The sequence below is a fragment of the Manis pentadactyla genome, chromosome 5 (genome assembly GCF_030020395.1).
Source record: "Manis pentadactyla isolate mManPen7 chromosome 5, mManPen7.hap1, whole genome shotgun sequence".
In the NCBI taxonomy this organism is placed as follows: Eukaryota; Metazoa; Chordata; class Mammalia; order Pholidota; family Manidae; genus Manis; species Manis pentadactyla.
In genome coordinates, this window is record NC_080023.1 from 128,258,245 (window position 1) to 128,280,214 (window position 21,970).

Genomic DNA, 21,970 nt, shown 5'->3' on the forward strand with positions numbered 1-21,970 from the left:
TGGAAAAGACAGGAAAAAAAGCCCTGCCTCTTGGGCTTTCAGTTTAATGGAATGTAAACCAGGAAGATAGCCAAAAAGATTACTCTTAACAAGGACAAGCATAATGGAAAGTCTAAGTGTAAAAAAAAAAATTATTACATTTGATCATATGAGATAGGTATTATCTCTTTTGGACAAAGGAGAAAAAAGTCCACATAACCGGAATGTGACAGAGGTAGGATTTGAACCCAAATCTGCTTAGCTGACTGGGCTATAAAAGGTGAATCTCATCTAATTCAAGTGGTGCGCAGACTGGATCCTCTCTAATGGTCCTTTCAGAGTACATCTTCTAGTACAACTGAGGAATATTAGTTGACAATACAGGGAAGAGGTGGGCTGTGGATCAGATGTGCAGTGAAAAAGAAGCATAAGACTCTTCAAGCAGCTTTCTGAGTCTTGGGGAAGATGAGACAAATAGATATGAAAAAGTGAGCCAACAATAAAAAGTGGTTTCTGATTGTGTGCTCAGGCAGAGTGGTATGGTTGGGTTTTGTTTTTTTTTAATAGATTTTTTTAAATCTAGTAACTACAGTGTTGACCATGTGATTTTATATTAATGATACCAAAATAAAAAAAATAATAAAATAGATGTTTTGAGGAACAAGCTCAATGTAGTCTGGAACCGTGGAGCCGGCTCCCTGAATTGTATTTTCAACAGGGGGAAGAATATGCCTAACAGCTGGGGGGGCATAAAGCAGGGTTTTTCTTACCTGGAGGAGCACCAGGTTTTCTTTATATACTTGCAAAGTACATGGAGAGAGCCCAGAAGACAGTAGGCAGGGCGGCTGTCAGAATTGAGGGGTCCAGGAGGGTAACTGGACTGTTGTAAGTTAAAGTGAGTCTCGACTTACTTTAGTTGTCAGGGCAATGTCAGACAAAGATAATGACATTCTGAGATTATTGATATTTTGGCTTTGGTATCCAATTTAGATTGTTTTTGCTGAGAACAGCTTTGACCCTCAAAGACATAGGCCTGTATGCATGCATTTTCTATGCTTGTTTCTTTTCATGTAAAATCTTTGTTTTCTGGATGAAAGGAAGCATTATTGGCCAATCAGTAGGCAAATGTTGCTCGATAATGGTTTTTAATGAATGGGTTTGCTGTGACAAGTTATCTTGGATTCATGGTACTGTAAGTTAAATGAGACTTCAAGGAGTTTTAGCATTAATTCTTCCAGGAAACATTTGGCCGGTGGGACAAACAACAATTTGACAGTTGTCTCCTTGTTTATGGCATTTATGGGGTAATCCAAACATTGATTAAGGTGATCTTTAAGGGCTTTTAAGTGACAAAAAAATTGTTTTAGTTTTATCTTCAAACTCATCTGATGTTAGGGCCACAGTGCATTCCATTTATAACTACATTCTATGCTTACCATTTCATAGTCAACTCACCAGCATTGTTTTCTTTGCACACCAATGTATTAATTTTTTATGCAGCTTTTCTTGAATTTCCTAAAAAGAGTGAATGTGACATAAAAGAGAGAGAGTGGAATACTGAGTAGATTCCCCAGCCTTTTCATTTCTTTTAAATTTATTTGCAAAAGAGTATGACCCTCGTGTATGTGTTTCATCCTCTGAATTTTTTAACATCTACTTAAAATGGAAGTGAAAACTTTCATGCTTTCTTTCAGTTTTACTACTACTGTGTTGCTGTTTTTGTCCTGTGTTACAGCTGCTTTTTTAACTTTGTTAAGAAACTCAGTGGGATAATACAGAGATCACCATCACTAGGTTACAGAAAACAAGTAAACTCTTGGTAGTTTGCACTCAGCAGTGGTGCTCAGATTTTTTAATCATTATTTAAAGACAAATCAGCCATTTCAAATAATGGTGGAATTTTCATTGGAACTTAAAATAAAACAAGATAATACATAAGTCTGAAAACAAGGATTGATTCAAGCCAGCTGTCTATCACCATATCTCTGCAGGAGGAGCTTCCCTGTGGCCCGCCTCAAGCCTGGACATCAAATTTGGGCTCCTTCATGGCCCAGCTGTCATCACTGGGCAAGTGTGCAATCTCAGCAGGAGAACCTGCTTCTGAGGCCAGAGCAAGGTGGCCTAACTAGGCCAGCCAGCCTGCAGGCAAGACCTCAGCCAGCTCTGGGCTGTGTAATCTGCCCCCAGCTTGGGCTCAGCTCTTCAGCTGTCAGTTAATGGGATGGTTCTTGTCTGGACTTCCAGAATACACCCCTGGCTCTGAACAAGGGCCTGGAAACAGAAATAAGCCTCTTCCCCTGGGTGGGCACCTGAGGCCTTTCAGGGAGGAGAGGGGCTTGTGCAGGCAGAGTAGCAGCATCTCCTTGTACAAGACAACAGAACCCAGGATCTGTGCTAAGAATTAAGTCCTGGCTCAGTAGTGTCACTGCAACAGAAAGGACTTCGATGTCTGGAAGCTCCTCATGTCCTTTTTTTTGGCAATTACCAGTAGCAGTCAGCAGATTCTGAAGCTTTTGCTTACAGTGACTGAAGGAGCATAATTATTTTGTCAAAGGTAATTTTTCTCATGCAGCCATCATGTTAGTAAACATTCAAATGACTTCTGTTTTCTTTTTACCATTTCCAGGTGACAGGAACAGTTTCTGTTAACAAAGATCATCCACTGCCAATTACATTAAGCCTTTATGATAATGATAGTTCATTCTTTTGTTGTACCTGGGCTTAGTGATGAGTACCAAACTCTCCAAGTAAAATCTGCTGAATTCCTAAATATGGTTGTTGTCTTTTGGGATCCAGCATTACCATTAGGAAAGTTTATCAGTTTGGAGGGTTGTTGTAGAATTCTGCTGTTTGAAAATTTGTTTTTAAATTTTTTTTAAATATCATTTTTGAATAAAATACAACAAAACAGCAAGAGTTATACTTGGGTAATCTAGTTGACAGCTGAATTGGTCATTTCAGTGTGTTTTGCCATTTTAAGTCTGCTTAAAAAATATGAAAGGAATAATGAGAAAGCATTTTTAAAGACTAAATAAAATTCCATATTTTGAAGTCAACAAAAAGTATGTAGAGAAGGTCTTGATAATTCACAGATTGAGGAAGTTTAAGAGGTGGTAAGTTCAACATGAAGTGCCAGCACTCCTAGTTTTCTTAGGGAGACTTAGAGAAGGGACATCATAATAGGTGGATGGCTAATTTATTTTTTAAGGCTTTTGGGTAAATTGTGCTACCATGGAAGAAACCCCAGACTGAGTGTCAGGACTCAGGATTTGACTTGACAGTGCTGCTACCCATATGATCTTTTGGCCATTCTGACTCTTAGTTTCCTAATATATAAAACAGAGAGGTGTTAAGCAATAGATCTACAGTCTAAGCTCCCTTGCAGATATTTCCTTGGGAGGGAGAGGCAGATGAGGGACTTTTTCTTTTTGGAGAGTAAATCTTAATTTATTATTTGTATTAAATAGTTGAGTGAATAATATATTATGAAGTGAGTAAGCAGAGTTTTTTGGGACCCTCTGGCATTTCCCTTGACAGTGTGAGGGCCCACTGAGCATGGGGCTGCTTGATTTCTGTGCTGGGTGTTTTGTCTCCAGGACCCAGAGTGGTGCCTGGTGCAGAGTAGCTCAGCAAGTATGTTGACTGAATAAATAAACAGGTATTTCTGGAGCTTTTGTAATATGCTGTGTGTGGAATACAACAGAAGGACAGGCCCCCTCCCTGCCCTTAAGGAGTTTCTAATCTACCCGTGAGCACAAGCTGTAATCTTGCGTGCATTTAAATTGTTTTACAAGATATGTGTTATAAGGCCATATATGATTAATTGCCAAATGAATCATTAAGGCAATAATTGCTTAAGAGTTCAGATTAAAGGGGAGGGGGAAAGGGGGCTGCCAGGGAGGACTTTACAAGTGAATATCAGGCTCTGTTCCTATAAGAATTTAGGTCCTGCCAGCAGAAATAGTAAAATCATAAGGGAAACCTGGTTTTAAAGGAAGAACAAAGACTTTGTGTTAAGTTTACTCATCCTAGTTGAAAGAATGACTTCAGAACTCCTCAGTTTCATGCGTGGAGTTTGGATGTCACCTGTAACTTCTATTTGAGAAGTTTCTGTTTCTGCCATGACCTAACGCTCCTGATATGATCCTGACCACAAGAGAATTTTCGGTATCATACTAGAAACAAACAAAACAACATGTTTGATTACCTGAACTTATTGAAATTCCAAGGGACATGGGTTATTTAAGATTTCTTTATGTCTGTTTTGAGCTACATAATTCATTCTGGCAAGCATTTAGTTTACAGCAGAGAGGTAGCATGCTTTGGTGGGAGGGAGAATAAATGAACCATTGGTCCACTTGCTGCTAGGCTCCAGCAGGAGGCCTGCCTGCCTTGGGCTAGCATCTCACTTTGGACCTTGGAAGCCATCTTAGCCCAGCTGTGTGGGTGCCAGCTAGTGCTGGAGAAAATAGAACACCATTGGATCACATTAAAACCCTTCTGACTGTTGATGGAGGGGTTTCTCACATTTCACATTCCTTGCATTAACATGTTGCTAATTTCCACCAAGTTAGAACTCTCTATCTGAATTTGCCATTTGAACTTTGAATTGAAATCACATCACATCTGTGACTCCTTTTATCTCAGCCTCTAGACTAAATGCAGGACATTTATCAGGTCACATACCTCCTTATTTTCCACTCTTCAGCCAGAAAGACAAATAAAATTAGCATTCTCTTCTTTAGATTATTCCTGGAGAAAAGCAGCTCATGATTTCCACAGCCATTAAATAAGTAGCCTCTTAAGTTGCCGACTAGGTGGCCATTCAGGCCTGTAGAATTGCTGAGAAAAGTCATTTTAGGGACTGAAACTTTTTGACCATTGCAGAGCACGTTAAATAGTACGAAAATGCCTCAACTGGAAAAAAGTCTATCACATTTTAAGCAATTCTTTTATTCGTAAGAGCAAAATTACCCAGAACTGAAGAGAAAAATTCTTGCTGAATCCATATCAAGTAGAACCTAAGAACTTCTGACTTTCTCGCAGCTTGCTGTGCAAAAAAGTAGTTAAGACTGTGGACTGAAATGCATGTTTGGTTGTTATCTCTGTTACATTAGCTCTTGAAGCATTCTGATTACACGTTGTGGCTGCCAAGCCCTGTCCTGTAGTATTATCTGGAACAAAAATTTTCCATGTGGTTGTTTTTAGCAGAGCTACTATGTATGCACATGAAGATGTAAGTTGCAAAGAAATAGAACTTCCAGAAGGGGAAATGTGAGTTATCTTAAATTGTTTCTACCATTTAATTGTTCTTTCCTTTTGTGTGTTTCAGAAATTTTTATCCTATTTCTAAACTGAGTTTTTCTCTTATTTCTATATACTGGAAAGAATGCCAAATTTACCTCAAGTTTTTCTTATGGTGGCGATTCTCTTTTTTCTCTCCTAGCCTTTTACTTTGAGTTCATAACTTGGCCGAGGTAATTCCCTGTGTGTTTAAAATAAAAGAAAGAAAAACAGTGTCTTAAAAACAAATGGCTACATTGTTCTGACTTAAAAACAATATGCTGAGAGTCCAAACGTTTCTTTTCAATGTAAAAATCTTCTTAGGTCATTTTTTTCTTAAAGGAAGAAAAATACTAAACTTTGCTTTAACTATCCTGCTCATTGTTTTCCTTTTCCCTTTTTTATTTTCTTCCTTTGTTTTGATTCATGTAGTTTAAATTTTTTTGAAAACAGTTTTATACATTCTCAAGAACACACATGAAAAAGAAAAATTCCGTTTTACATTTGAAGAGAAACATGAGAGGAGGACATCCTCTGGTCTAAAAAGGGAAAAAAAATTGTCAATGCCAAGACTTTGTACCTTACTTTAAGTGGGTTGGTTGAATTGAATATTTGCCATTATTGCCTAGAAATATTTAGTTGTTATATGAAATATGCAGGTAAATACAATTTCAATTAAGAGGTTTGCTCTTGTGAAATGAAGATGCAGGAAAGTAGCATTAGGAGGTCAAGAACTCAGTCTGTTTTTGTCATTTTTATCACTGTATTTAACACGTCAGTTAACCAGTTGCTATAAAATTTTACTTGCCAACTTTTTAAGAGGGAGAAAGGTAAAAGCACTCTTTGTCCCGTGGATCCCTAACCTCTTGCTCTTTTCCCGTTTTATTTCTGCTTCTTCCTCTGTAGTACAAGCCTAGCCACCATCACAAAGTATTTATGCCAGAGTGTTCATACACACATTCTTTCACCTTTTCTCTAAAAAAGGAGGATTTATTTATGTCTTTATAATGTAGTAATCATGACTAAGAATAATAATGTCCCACCCAGCGTGCAGATTGTTTTTCTCTCTTGAAGTGCAGTGTTGTATTGGAAAATGTGGCTAGACCACTTTTGGACTAGCAGAACTCCTCCCTGAGATGACTACCTGATTAAAGAATTAAGTACCTGGTGTGCTTTTCAACTCCAGTCCATCACACAGTCCCATCAGAGCCTTGGCCAGAGCCTGCAGGTGCCACAGTGAAAGTGCTTCTGTTTGGAGGGTCATGACCATTTGATCCGCAGAAATTATCTTTGCAAGACATTGGTCAAATGCTGCCTGCAATGTTTTGGATTCCCATAGTGTTACATTGAGCTGGATGAGGAATGTTTACCTCATTCAGGTAGGGAGGTATTATTTGAACCCTCTTCCCAGTGGCAAAATTATAAGTCACCCCAACGTTTTGTAGGAGTTTTGAATTTTACAAGTTCTCCCTGACCATTTCAGGTTTAAATGTTTGAGGTGTTGAGAAAAAGTAGAAGAAAATAATTGAACTAGTAAGAATGCAAATTTTGGGGGAAGGGTATTTGTTCCTGGAATGCTATTATGTGAAACCAAAGCCTTCTGAGTAATCGTCACTGAGTATACAGGTCATTTATCTCCAAAGAAAAGGGTGTGAAATTAAATCGGTGCTATTGAACGGTATTCTTGTTTTCTTTTTTTCTATTTAAGCAAATAGTCGAAACAGGAAAGCAAGCCTGATGTATTCTTGTATTTAATATTTTTTCTAGATGGTTTTCATATTGACCCGTAGTGTACACAGTACAAGGTGTATACATATAATCTGTTTACAAAGAAAATTACAGCTTCATTTACCCTTCTTTGCTGTTTGTAATAGGATATTAATTCCCAGAGGACAAAGATGGCATTTGTTTTCTGTGCCGAAAATGAACAATGTGGTGCCTTACAAATCTCTTGAACAGCCTCACTGAATAATTATAGAATTTTAAACCTAAAATTATAAATCGTCTGGTCCAATGTTTCTCAACCTTTTCTAATCCATTTCTCTTTTACTTATTGTTTGAATGTTCTTTGGCTTTTTAATCTAGTTTGAATATCTGTGATTTGCATTACTAAAACAATAGCTATATTGAATATCTTTTCTAATTACACGTATCTCCCCCTCCCCTGGTCAAGAGCCCAACCTCCTCCTTTTACAGGGGATGAAAATTAGCCTCTGGGAGATAAATTTATTTGTCCCGGGTTTTAACAGGTTAGCCAGCTGCTCTGGCAGGGCCAGATCTCTCACCTCGCGGGTCAGTTCCTTCAGTCACAGAGGGAATGCCCTCTGGAACAAGGTACTGTGAAGAATTTGGAAGATGAGGCCCCAGAAGGCACTGTTACCATCCTTAAGGTACCATACTAGGGACATAGGATCCTCTCAATACTACAAATTCTATTGCAATCAGTGATGTGTGAGACATGGCTCTAGAAGAATTGAGCAGAAGGAGGTGAATTCAGGGGATCTGAAGGCTTAGTGAAGGTGGTAAGATATTTATTTCACCCAGGATCTTAAAAGATGGATTCAGTTTTCAAAGGTGGGCCTAGGGGGAGACTCTTTCTATCCCTCCCTTTCCCAGCCAGACTCTCGAGTGGGCTTTGTATACTCAGCCGTCCCCTCTTCTTTACCTGCCTCTCATTTCGAAATGAGTATAGCCTTGGTCCTTTTGCACCGTCCTCACCTAAACAACTCCCGCTGAGGTCCCCAGTGACCTCCTGGTTGCCAGATCCAGCAGAACTAGATTTGTATTTCTTAGTTCTAATTTTTCATGGATTTCCTGACCACATGGAGCTGACCAATCCCTTGTCACAAAATAATGTTCTTTCCTGTGCCTTCCTGATACTAGGTTCTGGCTTCCTTAAGTGTTAGAGTGCCTAAGGCTTCTTCAGTGCTAATCCTGGATGGTCTTTTCTCCCATCTCATGTCGTTAGAAGTTCTCATCTGTTGTGAGTCGAAAATTTGCTAAAAGCTTTGGGCACTGTGTTTCCACAGGATTCTTAATAAATGTACGCACAAACCTTATTATAACCTTGAATGTTTTCAAACCTTTAAAGCCCATCTGTGGATCTTAAATGCCCTGAATTGTACGCTGATGATTCGAAGGCTCTGTCTCAACCCATTTCTCCTTCCACATCTTGCTGTCACTGCTCAGACCTCACTGCTGCATGGTCTTACCACACTCTCCCTAAACCCAGTGCTCTTACTCTTCCCTGTCTCAGTTAGTTGCAGCACCGCCCCTTGTCCAGTGGCTTAAGCTAGAAGGTTTTTTTGTTGTCCCTATCTCATTCTCCACACCCAGTGACCAAATCCTGTCAGGGTTACCTCCCAAGTATCTCTTGACTTGCTGAGCCCTCTGTTGCCTAAACTAGCGTTCCTTCTCTTCTGGATTGCTGCAGTAGCCAATTGTTCGCCCTGCTTCCGTCCTTGGTCCACACTGTCTTCATCATGCAGCCAAAAAGACCCTTCTGAAACACAGTTCTGATAATACCATACCCCAGTCAGAAGCTGTTCAGCAGCATTCCTTGACTCTTAGGAAGGCCCGAACCTCTGCTCTTGGCTTGCAAGGCTGGCTGGCTGGGGTGGCACCAGCGCACACCTTCTGGAGTGTTTGTCGCTGCTTACTCATTCTTCTCTCTGCTTCAGTGTTCACATCCCAAGCTGTCCTGTGAGCTCTCTCCTTGGCCTTTGCCTGTGCTCTTCTCTCCTCCAGGGGGGCTTGGCTCTGCCTCTGCTGCCTCCACAGCCAGGCTCCCTTCTGCCCCTGGGAAGCCTCCGCTGAGCTCCCACCATGAGCATCACTCACCCACACAGACATAGCAGCCTGGGAGCACCTACTCTGTTCTCCTCTGGTGCTCTGCCATTCTTAGGCTCAGTGTAGTCACACCTGAATATTTGCTTGTTTCTCCTGTAGATGATGAGGCCACATTGAAATCTTTGTAAACCCCTGGGGCTTTGGCCTTTGTGGGCCTCTACAAAAAAAGAATAATTATATTTTGCAACTGCGTCAGTGTAAAAATGAATATATATATTCGAAGCTGGTTTATGAATACATTATTATATTCATTTTATATTCTGAATTTAAAAGAAATTAATATAAGGATGCATTTTATGGGCTTCTAAAAGTGTCAGGGGCCCTTGCACAGCGCCTTCTGTGCCTTATGAATGCCTTGGCTCTGAAACAGACATACAGACTTTGGGCCCATTCAGTTATTTTGTTAGGTGGCCCTTTTGTAATGGCTTGGATAGCTTACTGAAGCAACATTAAGATTTTGTATTTTAGTCCCTGGTAATGGAAAAATGAATGGGAAAATGGGGTGATACAAAAAGGTATGTATTTAATATGTATATATTTAAGAGCAAAAATCATGAGAGTCTTACAATGTCAAATATTTGTTCTGTGAGATGCTTCACTAGCAGGAACATTTCTTTGTGATGTCTCTGTCTGGGCCAGTGGTTTTCAGTGGGGTTGGGGAGGTGGTTTTGCCCCTGCAGGGGCATTTGGCAATGTCTGAAGACAAGTTGGACTGTCACACTGTCTCCTGGCTGCTAGTGGGCAGAGGCCGGGATTCTAGTGAACATCCTGCATCGTGTAGGACGGCCCCTACAACAGAGAATTACTGGTGCAAACGCTGAGCAACCCTCGAGCAGGGGAACTCTTTATAAAGTTTGATTCCTACACTGGACTGGAACCAAGCATTTATTTTTCTGGCTTCAGTGATCCACTGAGATGACTGAGCTTTTCAACACAAGAGGTTGGTATTGTGATAGACACAATCTCTCTCTGCTGTTACTTAAATCACTTCCCAAATACTCATTTTTGCCCTTGTTAATCCTAGCCAGAGTACAACCAGTTGGTGTCTGGGTGGGAAGGGGGGTGGATATTGAGCCGTTTATTCGTGCTTTTTATTACCTCTTGCCTTGAACATCACCATTCATTGTTCATAAACCACCCAGCTTGTTTACTTTTTTATAAATTATATGTAATCAGGCCTCTTGCAGTTCTGGCTACTGTAATTTGCGGTAGCCACAGAGCAGGGCTGTCGAGTCTGCATTTATGCTGGTATCTCACATTCAGTTCATGTTACATTCTCCATGCTTTCTTGCCTCCTCCATCTGTATTTTGAAAGAAGGTGAAGAGAGAATTGCTTCTTCTCAGATGGTCTGATGACTCTTGCTTATAGCTTGGTAGAGTCCCTGTGTCCTTTGGTTTGGGAAGAATCAAGGGTTTGGGACAGTGGTCCTCAAACTCCATTGTGTGTAACAATCATCTAGGTAACTTGTAAAATGAAGATTCTTAAGTCCTCCTTACCTTCTGGTATTCTTATTAAATCTGTATAGAGATCCAGAAAACTATATTTTCTAATTCAAACCTCTGCTGATTCTGAAGTAGGTGATCCTTCTTCGTACGAAAGGTGATTGTACTTGGAAAAATCCTGAGTTGGGCATGGAGGAAAAGAGGAATAAGAAAGAAAATCCAATACAAGTAAATATATGTAAAGGATGGGATAGGAAGGCAAGAAACAAGACTCAGAAAGTAACTTTGGCCTTTCCCCCTTGAGATGAGGGAGAGAAAGATGCTGTAATGCTTAAAACAATCTGCACAGATGAGGGAAATCATTTGATACTTGTCTTTCTCCATCTGGCTTATTTCACTGAGCATAATACCCTCTAGCTCCATCCATGTTATTGCAAATCATAGGATTTGTTTTCTTCTTATGGCTGAATAATATGCCATTGTGTATATGTACCGCATCTTGTTTATCCATTCATCTACTGATGGACACTTAGGTTGCTTCCATTTCTTGGCTATTGTAAATAGTGCTGCGATAAACATAGGGATGCATAAGTCTTTTCCAAACTGGGCTGCTTCTGTGGAGTGTAAGAACAAAGAAAAAAACTGAAGGAACAAAACAGCAGCAGACTCACAGAACCCAAGAATGGACTAACAGTTACCAAAGGGAAAGGGACTTGAGAGGATGGGTGGGAAGGGAGGGATAGGGGGGTAAAAAAGGGGGGGTATTGCTATTAGCTGCATAATGTAGGGAGGGGCACAGAGAGGGCTGTACAACACAGAGAAGACAAGTAGTGATTCTATAGCATCTTACTACGCTGATGGACAGTGACTGTAATGGGGTATGTGAGGGGGCTTGGTGATGGGGGGAGTCTAGTAACCATAATGTTCCTCATGTAACTGTAGATTAATGATACCAAAATAAATTTTTAAAAAAAAGATGTGCACAGTGATTTCTAGCAATGATTTGGATCAAACTGTTTCCTAAGGAGGATATATCTAGAGGATGACAATACGAAAAGGGAATTTTTAGAAAGGTTGGAATATGAGAAAGTACCTAACCAAGAAGCTCAAAAGATGTTATTGAATCCAGGATGGTACTATGTGGGTATTGATTTAAAAAAGAATATGCTTTCCTGAATCAAGAGTTTATGAATGACTTAAAGATGAAGAGGAGAAATGAAGGAAGATTAGCTCTTTACCAGAAGTTCTGGTTATTCTGGTTATTGGGTCTGAAAGCATATTATTAAAATACAGTCCAGATTATTTCCTGGAATAGTTCTAATTTCAGATATTCTTTCCCATTATCTTTATTATATGTGTCTGGTTCACCCTAATTTTTGGTTGGTTGAGATGTGGTTGATCTGTAAAAGAGCACCAAGTATTCTTGACTAAAGAATCTCCCCTGTTTTTCAGCCTCTGCTTCTCTCTCCCCACTCTGTGTGTGTCTATGTGTGTTTAATGTATATATTCGAATCTATCTCTTTAAACCTAAACTTTGATTTTAAGTCCATTTTAGAGAGAGACAAGACACTCTTTTTTAGAAAACTAGTCAAGAGTTGCCCACATAGGAATGGTTATTTAAAGGAATAAATTAAAGGATTTTATTTCCAACTACCTACTGAATTTACTCTGTTTCTAGAAAGCTGTAAGGTGTTTTTTTTTTTTTTTTGAGTGTTATTTCCTTAAGAGAACTTTATGATTCCATTCAATTATCTTGCAGAGAAATCTTGGTAACCCCCTCCTCCCAGGTAAAAGGAATTTGGGGAATTGGTTATAAAATGATAGCTATCATCAGCAAAATCATTCTTTACCCTACTGTAACTATCTCTTTGTCAAAGTGTTCATTTTTCCATGTCAGAAACCTGAGTTGTACTGGACAGCTTCTCACCACTGTGATACATGGACTAGCTTACTGATCTTTCCTCCCTCTCCTCCATTTTACCATCCTTCATGCTCTGTCCCTTCTCCATTTATTCCTCAGAAATACTTTAGCCTCTTAGGTACTTTGCTAATCTGCTCACAGTATCTTAGAGAATCTTCATATCTGCTTTGCAAGTGTTGAGTATCACTGCTGTTACTACATGAGTGTCCACCACACCCTCATTGCACGGAGAGTCCAAGTAAGTTTGGTTAGTAGATCACTTTGCTCCCAAAGTGAACAGAAGGGCTGTTACTGGATGGTGGCGAACCCCAGAACCAGCTTCTACCCTTTACTTTGGCAACCCAAAGGCAAGACTCCTGTACCCTCTACCCTGCATGAAGAATTGAAGACTGGACTTGCCACTTGCTCTCTTCATGACAGGTGACCTTATTTCCTTGCTTGTAATTTTTAAGCCATATACTTGGTAAACCTCTACTCTTATGAGTCTCTTAATATTTCTAATTATTTTTCTATAATTTTTTCTAACCTATATGTTGCTTAACATAGTGGTAGATGTTTCCAGTGAATATATTTGCTGAACACAGATATAAGTGCTCTTAGGAAGAACTGTGCCATTAAAGAGTCATCTAAATGCACCGTAAAAAAACACAGCTTATAAATTTTCAGCAGGAATATTTTAACTTAAAATGCTCTGGGTTTGGTTTAACATATAGAAAAAATAGTTATAAAATATTAAGGAAGCAGTGGTTACTAAAGAGGAGGGATGGGAAGGAGGGGTGGGGAGGAAGGGAGAAGGGGATTGTGGGGTATCATGATTGGTGCACATGGTGTGTGTGGGGTCACAGGGAAGACAGTGTAGCTCAGAGAAGACATATAGGGACTCTGGCATCTTACTACACTGATGGACAGTGACTGCAATGGGGTATGGGGGGGGACTCGATAATAAGGGTGAATGCAATAACATTGTTTTTCTTGTGAAACCTTCATAAGAGTGAATATCAATGATACCTTAATAAAGAGTATATATATAAGCAAAAAAAAAAAACATAAAGCATCAAAAAAATATTAAGGAAGCAGCTGTATTACCCTTTGTGTAAGTTACTAAAAGGAGATTTTTTTTAATAACTATATGAGAATTATCATTAAAGTTAAGGTGCATACTTAGCCTCATAATAAATTTTTATATTTACTTATATCTGAATGAAAAATGTGCATAGATTGACTTAGAATTGATAGTATGTAGGTACTTTGATTATTCTGTTTTAAGGTATAGTATTTAATATTCAGACATTTAAATGTTTACTATCTCTCTGTTAATTTCAGTAATTCTTAAACAACTAAAAGATATGCTTAAGTCTTATGATACTACAGGTTTTATGCATACTAGATTTCTTAGCAAATGTGGTTTTCATTAAAATTGAGGAAATAGATGTATGTTGAGAAACCCATGTTCTTACTAAGGGAAACTTAGAACATGGATACTGAACTATTTTTAATCTTACAAATAAGGTTCTAGCCTTGAAAACATTCATGTCTGTTTTCCAACAGAATCTGTTGTGTTTCTAAACTATACATTTCCAAAGCAGAATAAATATTCATGACTTTGAGTTTTTTATTGAAACACTTAAGGAAAAGGAAACGACTCAGAGAGGATAAAGGCCAGCTTTGCTTAAAGCAATGAAAGGACAAGAACTTGCAGTACTCTTCCTAGTCTTAATGAGAAAACTGAGGCCCTAGGGAATTGAGCCTAGGACCCTGAGTCCACAGCCAATAGGCTTCAGCAGGCAGAGGTAGACATGAATACAAGCTTCCTCATGCCCAGCTTAGTGCCATTCCTGATCTTCTATATTTACCTCTGTCTTCAGTGGGTTGGCATAATTTCTAAAATTCAAACATTATGACACTAAAAGCATTTTGGCTGCCCTTCAGAACAGTGGCAATAAGGTAAGTTCACCCCAATTCCTCTTTTTAAAAAAATTTTATTTTCAATTGTAAAAAGCACGTGACTAAATTTGCCTTTTCCCCCATTTTTAAGCACACAGAATGGTAATGTTAACTGTATTCACATTGTTGTGCCATCCCGATCTCTTTCACCTCTCAGTAGCTTTGGTGACATGTGAAGGGGCTTTATACCAAAAGTCCTTTGGGGAAGGTGTGCACCGTACCTTTCTTTGCTTCTTCATTGTAGTAGCAAGTTAATTATGTGGGATTTGCTCATCTGATATACACAGAAGATCCTACTTCAGTGTGCATTTGGAAATCCCACACCCCTTTCTACCCTGAGGAAAAATTCTTTCCTGATCCTAGATTCAGTGCTCAGTTTAATTGTGATCATGTGAGAATGAGTCATCCTGAGTAAGTATGTAATCCCATTTATACCTCCCTTCAAACCTCCCTTTAATTTTTAAAGCTAAGGTACTGGATCCTAATTTCCTGCATAAGGTCTGGTGATCTGGGAACTAATTTAGGGTCTTGGCAATGTGGAGATTTTTTTTGGAACCAGCACTTTCTGTTCCACTGCAAATGAAGCCGCATGGCCTAAGTTTTGAAATTCAGACTATGTGTGGAATGTCTGTGTGGATGCAGGAACAAGTTAGTGATTTGGGGGGAGGCAGGAAGAGAGAGGACATGAAAGTGTTAAGATAGTCTGATTTTGTGGGGGAAATTTTGAGGTTTTTAGAATATGTACAGACCAAAGTAACTAGTTGCTTTGTGATTTCTTTGTGTACACGAAAGAAATGTTGATATTGGGCACTAGAGCTATTGTTGAATTACGGTCTGATTCAAGTTACCATTTTCTACACAATGTGTAACAAGCTACTTCCATTTCTCATTTGTAGAATGAAAAATATCTCCCTCAGAAATTATTATAGAAAGGATACTTGTAAAGTACTTTGGACTCTTTAAGTTAGCTTGAGTATAGTAAAAATTACAAACCATTAATGCTTCTATTTTTATACCAGTAGAGGTATATGGGAGTAGGGGACCTGAACATCACAATATCCATTTTTTAAGACAGCGTACGTTTGAGCAAGCCATTCTCCCTAAATGCTAATTTCAAATTGGCAGTCATTTAGCCAACAGCCAGTAACCTCACACAGCAAGTGTTTGGCACACCCATTTTAACCTGCACAGGTTGAATTTCCTCAGAGAAAAGGAGGGGTGGTGTTTTGTGATTGTAGCATCATGTCAGGCTTATTAACATAGTTTGAAAAACCGTATTTGAATATTTGCCAGCTAAACTAGGTTATTTGGAGGTCTGCCAAATGAGCAGTGGGAATTTCTGAGAGGAGTATAGAGATTTGAGCCTATAAAATGTTTCCTTTTGCTTCTTGGAGGGGTAACATTTCAGAAGGTGCTATTTAGGATATTTCCCTTAATCTCCCAACAGAGCAGCCTTCTTTTTTTTTTTTTCAAAATAATTCAGCAGAAATTTCAAATCCTCTCTTCCCACCACCCTTTTGAATTTTCTGGGAATATGACCTTAGGACTTGTCTCAGAATACCTTTTGTTAATTTCTCCTGGATTAGTTTGAGTTCCTATTCAGCCTGGGTTTTTTTTGCCTTTGCAGAATTAGTCTTGAAGCTCTTTCTGGAGTTTAGCTGGAGAACCTCTTTGACAAGCTTATAGTGTGAACATAAATGGTTGGAACAGGACAGACAGAATAAACTAGGGTGCCTGTGAAATCAGCCCCCACCTCGTGGGTCCTCAGATCACAAAGATGCCAGCCTGGCTTAGCTCTGTAGGGTAAGAAATGGGTTTTACAAGGTTCGAGTTTGGTGGCCTGTATCTGTGTCTGTCCAGAAATATGTTTTTGACTTTGTATTGACACCTGTTTGGCTAAAACCACGACTTGGGCTCTAAAACCAGTCAAGGGATGAGTCGATTGAAACCAGAGGCTTGGATAGTTTACCATAGCAGGTTTTCAGAGTGCAGAGATGAGGCAGTGCACGGGCTTGGTTCTCTAGGTCTCATTTTGTGAGGGCAGGTCAGGAGAACATCAGAATCATTAGGAAACAAAAAATTGTTCACCTTGATTTTTTTTTTTTCCTGAAACCTACTCTGGTGAAGGGTGAGCAGGATGAAAAAGTAATGAGGTGGCATTTGAGTTTAGAATCTGTTAAAGCCATGGGTGCTGGCCTCCTTTTGGTAGTTCCCATATGTAGGCCACTTTGCAGCCCTGTCTCCCATGCACTGTTAGGAATGAAAAGGTACAGCCTAAATGATACCAACTCCCACTCTAATCAAAGATTTTCAAATAATATATTAAATGTAATATGCTTTTGAAAAGAGGGTTTTTTTTCCCCTGCTTGGAGTTTTGTTTTTCTCGTTATCTCTTCAAAAGACGTTCTTAAGACTGACTTTTTAAAATCACAAATACAGAGTATCAAAAAACAAAAGTACAAATTTGATCATATCTATTAAAAAAAGTTTTAAAAATAAGAGTCTAGGAAACAACTCTGATATATTAAACCAAGCCTTAAGGTTTTACTAGGCAGTGTAATGAGCATATATATTTGTATTTTATATGCCAATCATGTGTGTATATAAATATCTATGCTTTTAAATTTCTCGATTGAAGTTACTAAAATTCAGTTAGCCTTTGCTGAAGTTCACTGGTTTACTTGTAATTGTGTCAGTAGTGTGTGATTTTTTTTATTTACACAGTCACCATCCCATCTTAACTAATTATTTAAATACAACTTCGATTCTTTATATCTTTTTCTCCCAGTTGATTCATAACAGCCTATTTAAAAGAAAAAAATTATAGGCAATTATAATCATGAAGCATTGTAAGATTAATGAATACCTTTGATTATGATGTCAGTATTTTCCTTTTTATGATAAAATGTTAAATATTGTTTTGGGGAGTTTATTATGTCAGTTTATTGCATTATAGGAATACATACAGAAAGTTACCAGTTACACTGTTCAGTACATCTTTACATCTCTGAGGGTGGTAGATATAAAATCTATTTTTCAAACAAGTAACACACATGAAATTTATTCAAGTCATACAACAGCACTACTGAGGCTTGAGTTGTGGCACTAGGCCCATGTTTAAGCTGATAGCATGTATGGGTGGGAAGAAGATGGTAATTATTGATTATCTCTTTAGAATTCATGGATATTTTAAATTCCAAATATGAGTTATTCAGTAGACATACCAGATTTAAAAAGGCTAAGTGAAATTTAAATAATGACTTTGTGTCCTTTTTTAATTTTAGTGACTCACTGGTTGGTATTTGTGGGGATACATATAAAAACATTTTCATTGGTTTTTGTATTCTCCATATTTTACTTTCAAAGTACGAAATAAAGAACGAAAAGTGAATGAAGAGGTGGACGTTAGGTACAGTGCGGTTGATTCACTCAGCCATTGCTCCAGCTTGTCCTACTGTCAGCTTGCCCCCTGGCTGCCTGGCACAATTACATATCACATCATCCAGACTGGTTTGTCCTGTTTGGTAGGTTTGTTTTAAACTGCAGAGCTAAGTAAATGTGTGATAACATTTTAAATGGCATTTAGAGTCAAATAGTACTTGAAGGGTGATGGAGCAGAGGGCCCCAGCTGTCAGGTGTCCCAAGGTCTGCCTCCTTTGGGGCCATTTCCGTTTTCTCTGAGTAACAGGAAATAAACATGAACCTGTAGTGATGCCAGAGGACCACTCCTTTATCCAGATGACATCGAGCATGCTCTGCTCCTGAAAATCTCTGATGCTGAAAGTAAATGCTAACTATGTCCATTTTGTACATAGGCAGAAACCAATAAACCAAATAGTGGAACCATTTTCATGTGTGTGCCCCCAATATGAAAACAGCAAAGAGAGAAGGTGACTGGATGGGTCCTGTTCCCCTTAGCTCATTCTCTATCCACAGAATGTTTCCGTCTGCTTTGTGATCAACATTTTTGATGGCTACCCCTACTGGGGTAGGCTGACCAAGGTACTCACCTTATCCCTAGGTATAGGGTTATTGTCTGTCCCCATCTTTCTAACTTTATTCAAGTTGTGCATTGACTGTCTCACACGTGAGGGCTCTAAACCCTCTGTAGGGCAGTTGTGTCCCCTTCAGTGCTGAGTCCGTCCTTTTCATATTCACTTATTGTCAGGCCCCCAACTGAAAATTGGGATCTAATGCTGGATTTGCAAGTCTTTCCTGGAATACTTCACCCCTCTGTACAGAGCCTCTCTGAGATTTGCAGGGGTTCCCAGTGAACAAGTGTTTGTTAAACCTAGAGTGATGGTGGTGACTGCCCTCTGCCATGCTATCCTCTGTCAGTGAAGAAGGAAGTCTCTTACACCTGTCTCAGTCTCAGGGCTTCCCTTTGAGGAAAAAGACTGGGGAAACAGCTCAGATCAGTTTAGCAGCCACCTATTTTTTCCAAGTGAGTCACTCTTAGTTTAAAATATCCTAAAAGAGGATCTTATTTCTGTAGGTCAGACAGGTTGCAGCCTGCTTGAGTTGTTAGAATCTCTGGCTAATAATGATCTTAGACAGAAGAAGAGGAAATGGCCCTTTTGTGAATGTTGCATAAACTATATGGCCTGTGCAAATGATCTAACTTCATATGAATCCTGGCTTATAGACAGAAGTTTCCTTTGTATATGTAGATTCACCATTCTATGTCCTAGTCTGAAATAACAAGGGAGAGAATTATCTCATACAGCACATAAATATAAAAAAAAATCAGAATTCAGAGCAAGGACAATTTTCCAACAGCTCACATTCTTCTGATTCTGATTTTCTTCTTTTACACTATTTTTGCTGTTTTAAATTTGCTTTTGTTTGAGATAAGAAATAGATTTTTCTAATCTAACTTTCTATTTTTGAATTGAAGGTTAAAATCTGCATCCATGGAATACCGTCTTGTCAGTGGCTAAATATTGGCATTTATAATTAGAAGACTGTGAGACCTTTAGAGGACAAAATGGAAAATAAAATTAGGTTTAGGACAAGGAATTCTAGTTGGACATTGCAAAAATACCAAAAAAAAAAAAAAAACCCAAAATAGTGAATGCATAACTGTTAACAGAAACTCTCTTTCCTATAAGTTCCTTTTTCCCAAACCCTTGCCATCATGCTAAAAAAAGTTTTCTTGTTAGTTTTCTCAGAATCCTGCTGCTTACTGTTAGTAAGATTTTTTTTATGTGCCGAAGTTTTGTTTTTCATGTGATTATTGCAGCAATTTGGGTCTTACTGAAAATTTTTTTTTTCAAGTACTTTGGTAAAAAAGTTAATGATAATAAGCCACAAGGAAAACTTAACATGAACTTCTGTACAACCAGGGGAAATTAAATGCATTATCAAAGGTCAGGGAAGTTAGATTGATTATTATAGGAGAAATATTAGTTCTAATTGGAGATAAAGTGTGAGTGCTTATTTCCAGTTTCAAAAATTAGATTTTTTATTTCCTACTTGTTTTTTTTCCCCAAAGGATGCATTTTTAAGATTTCTCTATCTTAAAAGGTGAATACAAGGTAAATATACTGACTGAGCCAGCTTAATGGAATGACACCACAATTTCTTTGGGAAGAATTAAGCAGGGAGATAAAAATTTATGTTTATTTGGGGTGGGGAGTGATTAGACTTCTGGAGCAATATGCATCTTAGAGCATTCGAGAAAGTAAATGTTTTTTAGGGATTAGGCAGTGTTCTGCATCTCTCAGTCTGATAGGAAAAAAAAATCACATTTTAGATAGTACTCTTAAAACAATGGTGATATATTTATTCTGTCATTCCTTTTAAGAAATGATACCAGCAATGCTCAGTAACAGGGTTTTAGCAGTTTACTCTAACTGATTTACTAGGAAGATTTCATTGTGTTTGTTTGCTCTGTAAATCTTGCAGTGGCCTTTGACCAAAAGTAATAAAATATTACCTGATCTTGTAATATCAGTCAGGATTCTCAGTTGTAAGCAACAGAAACTTCTAATTTCATCAGAAAGGGAGTTTGCTAAGGAGATAAGGTAGCTCTCAGTCTCTCTGGGAAAGCTGAGAACCTAGCTGGGAAGCTTGTCTTCTACGAGGCACAACGCCACTGAACTGGTCCAGCAGACATGTCACTGCTGCCTCCTAGGCCATGACCACAGGCCTTGCACGTTGTACTACCGACCCCTGGACACTGATGCTGCACTGCCACCACTGCCTCTCGAAGCTGCATTTGCTTTTGCAACCGCAAACCTAGGTTTCTGTACAGTTCTTGTTCCTTGAGATTGCTTTGAGTCAAAACCTGGATGAATGTATTGGTGGAGCCAGTGTACTGGATCATGTGCCTGCACTCTGTTGGAAGGGCAGCTAAGAAAACCATTTTCTGGAATTTCCTGCTTTTGTAGTTTAGGATTAATGATTTTCCAAACATAGGAAGGGGAGTTCAGATGCTGGGCAACCTAGAAGAATCATCGAAGTCTACTATACCTGGCATTATTGTAGATAGAGGTAGAAGCATTAAAAATGAGGACAACAGCTACCCTCCTACAGAACTGAAATGGCTGCTATTAATAGGTATGAGGGAAAAATGTCAAAACAAAACCCATAATTTCTCAGTATTCTCATAACAGCAGCTTCCACAGTTAAAAGAGCAAGCCCTCTGTTTATGGAACAGCTGTTAGACACTAGGTGATAGGTTTTAGAAAATTTATCCCTAATCTACATAACAGCCTTGAAAAATAAATATTATTGTCTCTATTTTTACAGGTAAAGAAATTGATGCTCAGAGTACTATCCCAAAATGACACCGCTGGTGTATGTCAGGGCTGAGATTCAAACCCATTTATGCCAGTTTCAAAACCTCTGTTCTTTCTATTGTACCAGGTTTTCTAAGAATTGTGTGGGAGGGCATGGATGACCTCCCTGACTTAAACCAGAAAATATTGTGAAATCTTCTGTATTGTTTCTTTCAATAATCCATGACTTACCATTTATGAGTTGGGATGCCCTCCTAGCTTAGGAAGGTGACTGGGGCTAGAACCACAGATTTGGAAACCCTAAGAATGTGCATTTTCCTGGGTACTTTGTACATCCACACAGTCCCCTTGGAAGAGTTTGCAGAGCAAGAGAAGAAATGATGAGACCTTATAGGATACCAGTTTTTGAGATCTGAAAGAGAGGACCAAACAGAAGTCACAGTGTGATTTTGACTTGGTAGGGGGCCAGAATGAGGACCTGTTAGGGGAGCCGAAGATCATAGTTTAAGGAGGATGTGGTTGAAAACCAGTGCTTCAAGAATCTAAATAGGATGAGGTGGAAAATAGACCATTGGAGTGGACTGGCCAAACAGGAAGTTTATGGTGGCTTTTTGTAATTTGAAAAAGTGTTCTCTGCATCTTATCTTTTCTATAAATCTACCATGAAGCGCAATTGATAGAAGCACCACCCTGTACTTTAGGCTCACATACTCACCAGCCACTTAAAATTTTGTGTTTAAAATTTTAATTCCTTTATTAGTGATGCTCTAGTTTGGGTGGCCACACCCATAGTGAACAGTCCCAGTAA

The 21,970-nt window shown here is 38.8% G+C and overlaps 1 protein-coding gene across 6 annotated transcripts in view; it reads left to right on the forward strand.

Annotated features, from left to right (window-relative positions):
- GAB1 (GRB2 associated binding protein 1) overlaps positions 1–21,970 on the forward strand; it is a 157,761-nt gene that overhangs the window by 2,347 nt on the left and 133,444 nt on the right. The window contains exon 1 of one of the 6 annotated variants that reach the window (XM_057502659.1): positions 11,515–12,895. The exons of the other annotated variants lie outside the window; for them this stretch is intronic. The gene's annotated coding sequence lies outside the window, so the exon portion shown is untranslated. Of the gene's footprint in view, positions 1–11,514; positions 12,896–21,970 lie in introns of those variants that run through there. 6 annotated transcript variants of the gene reach the window in all.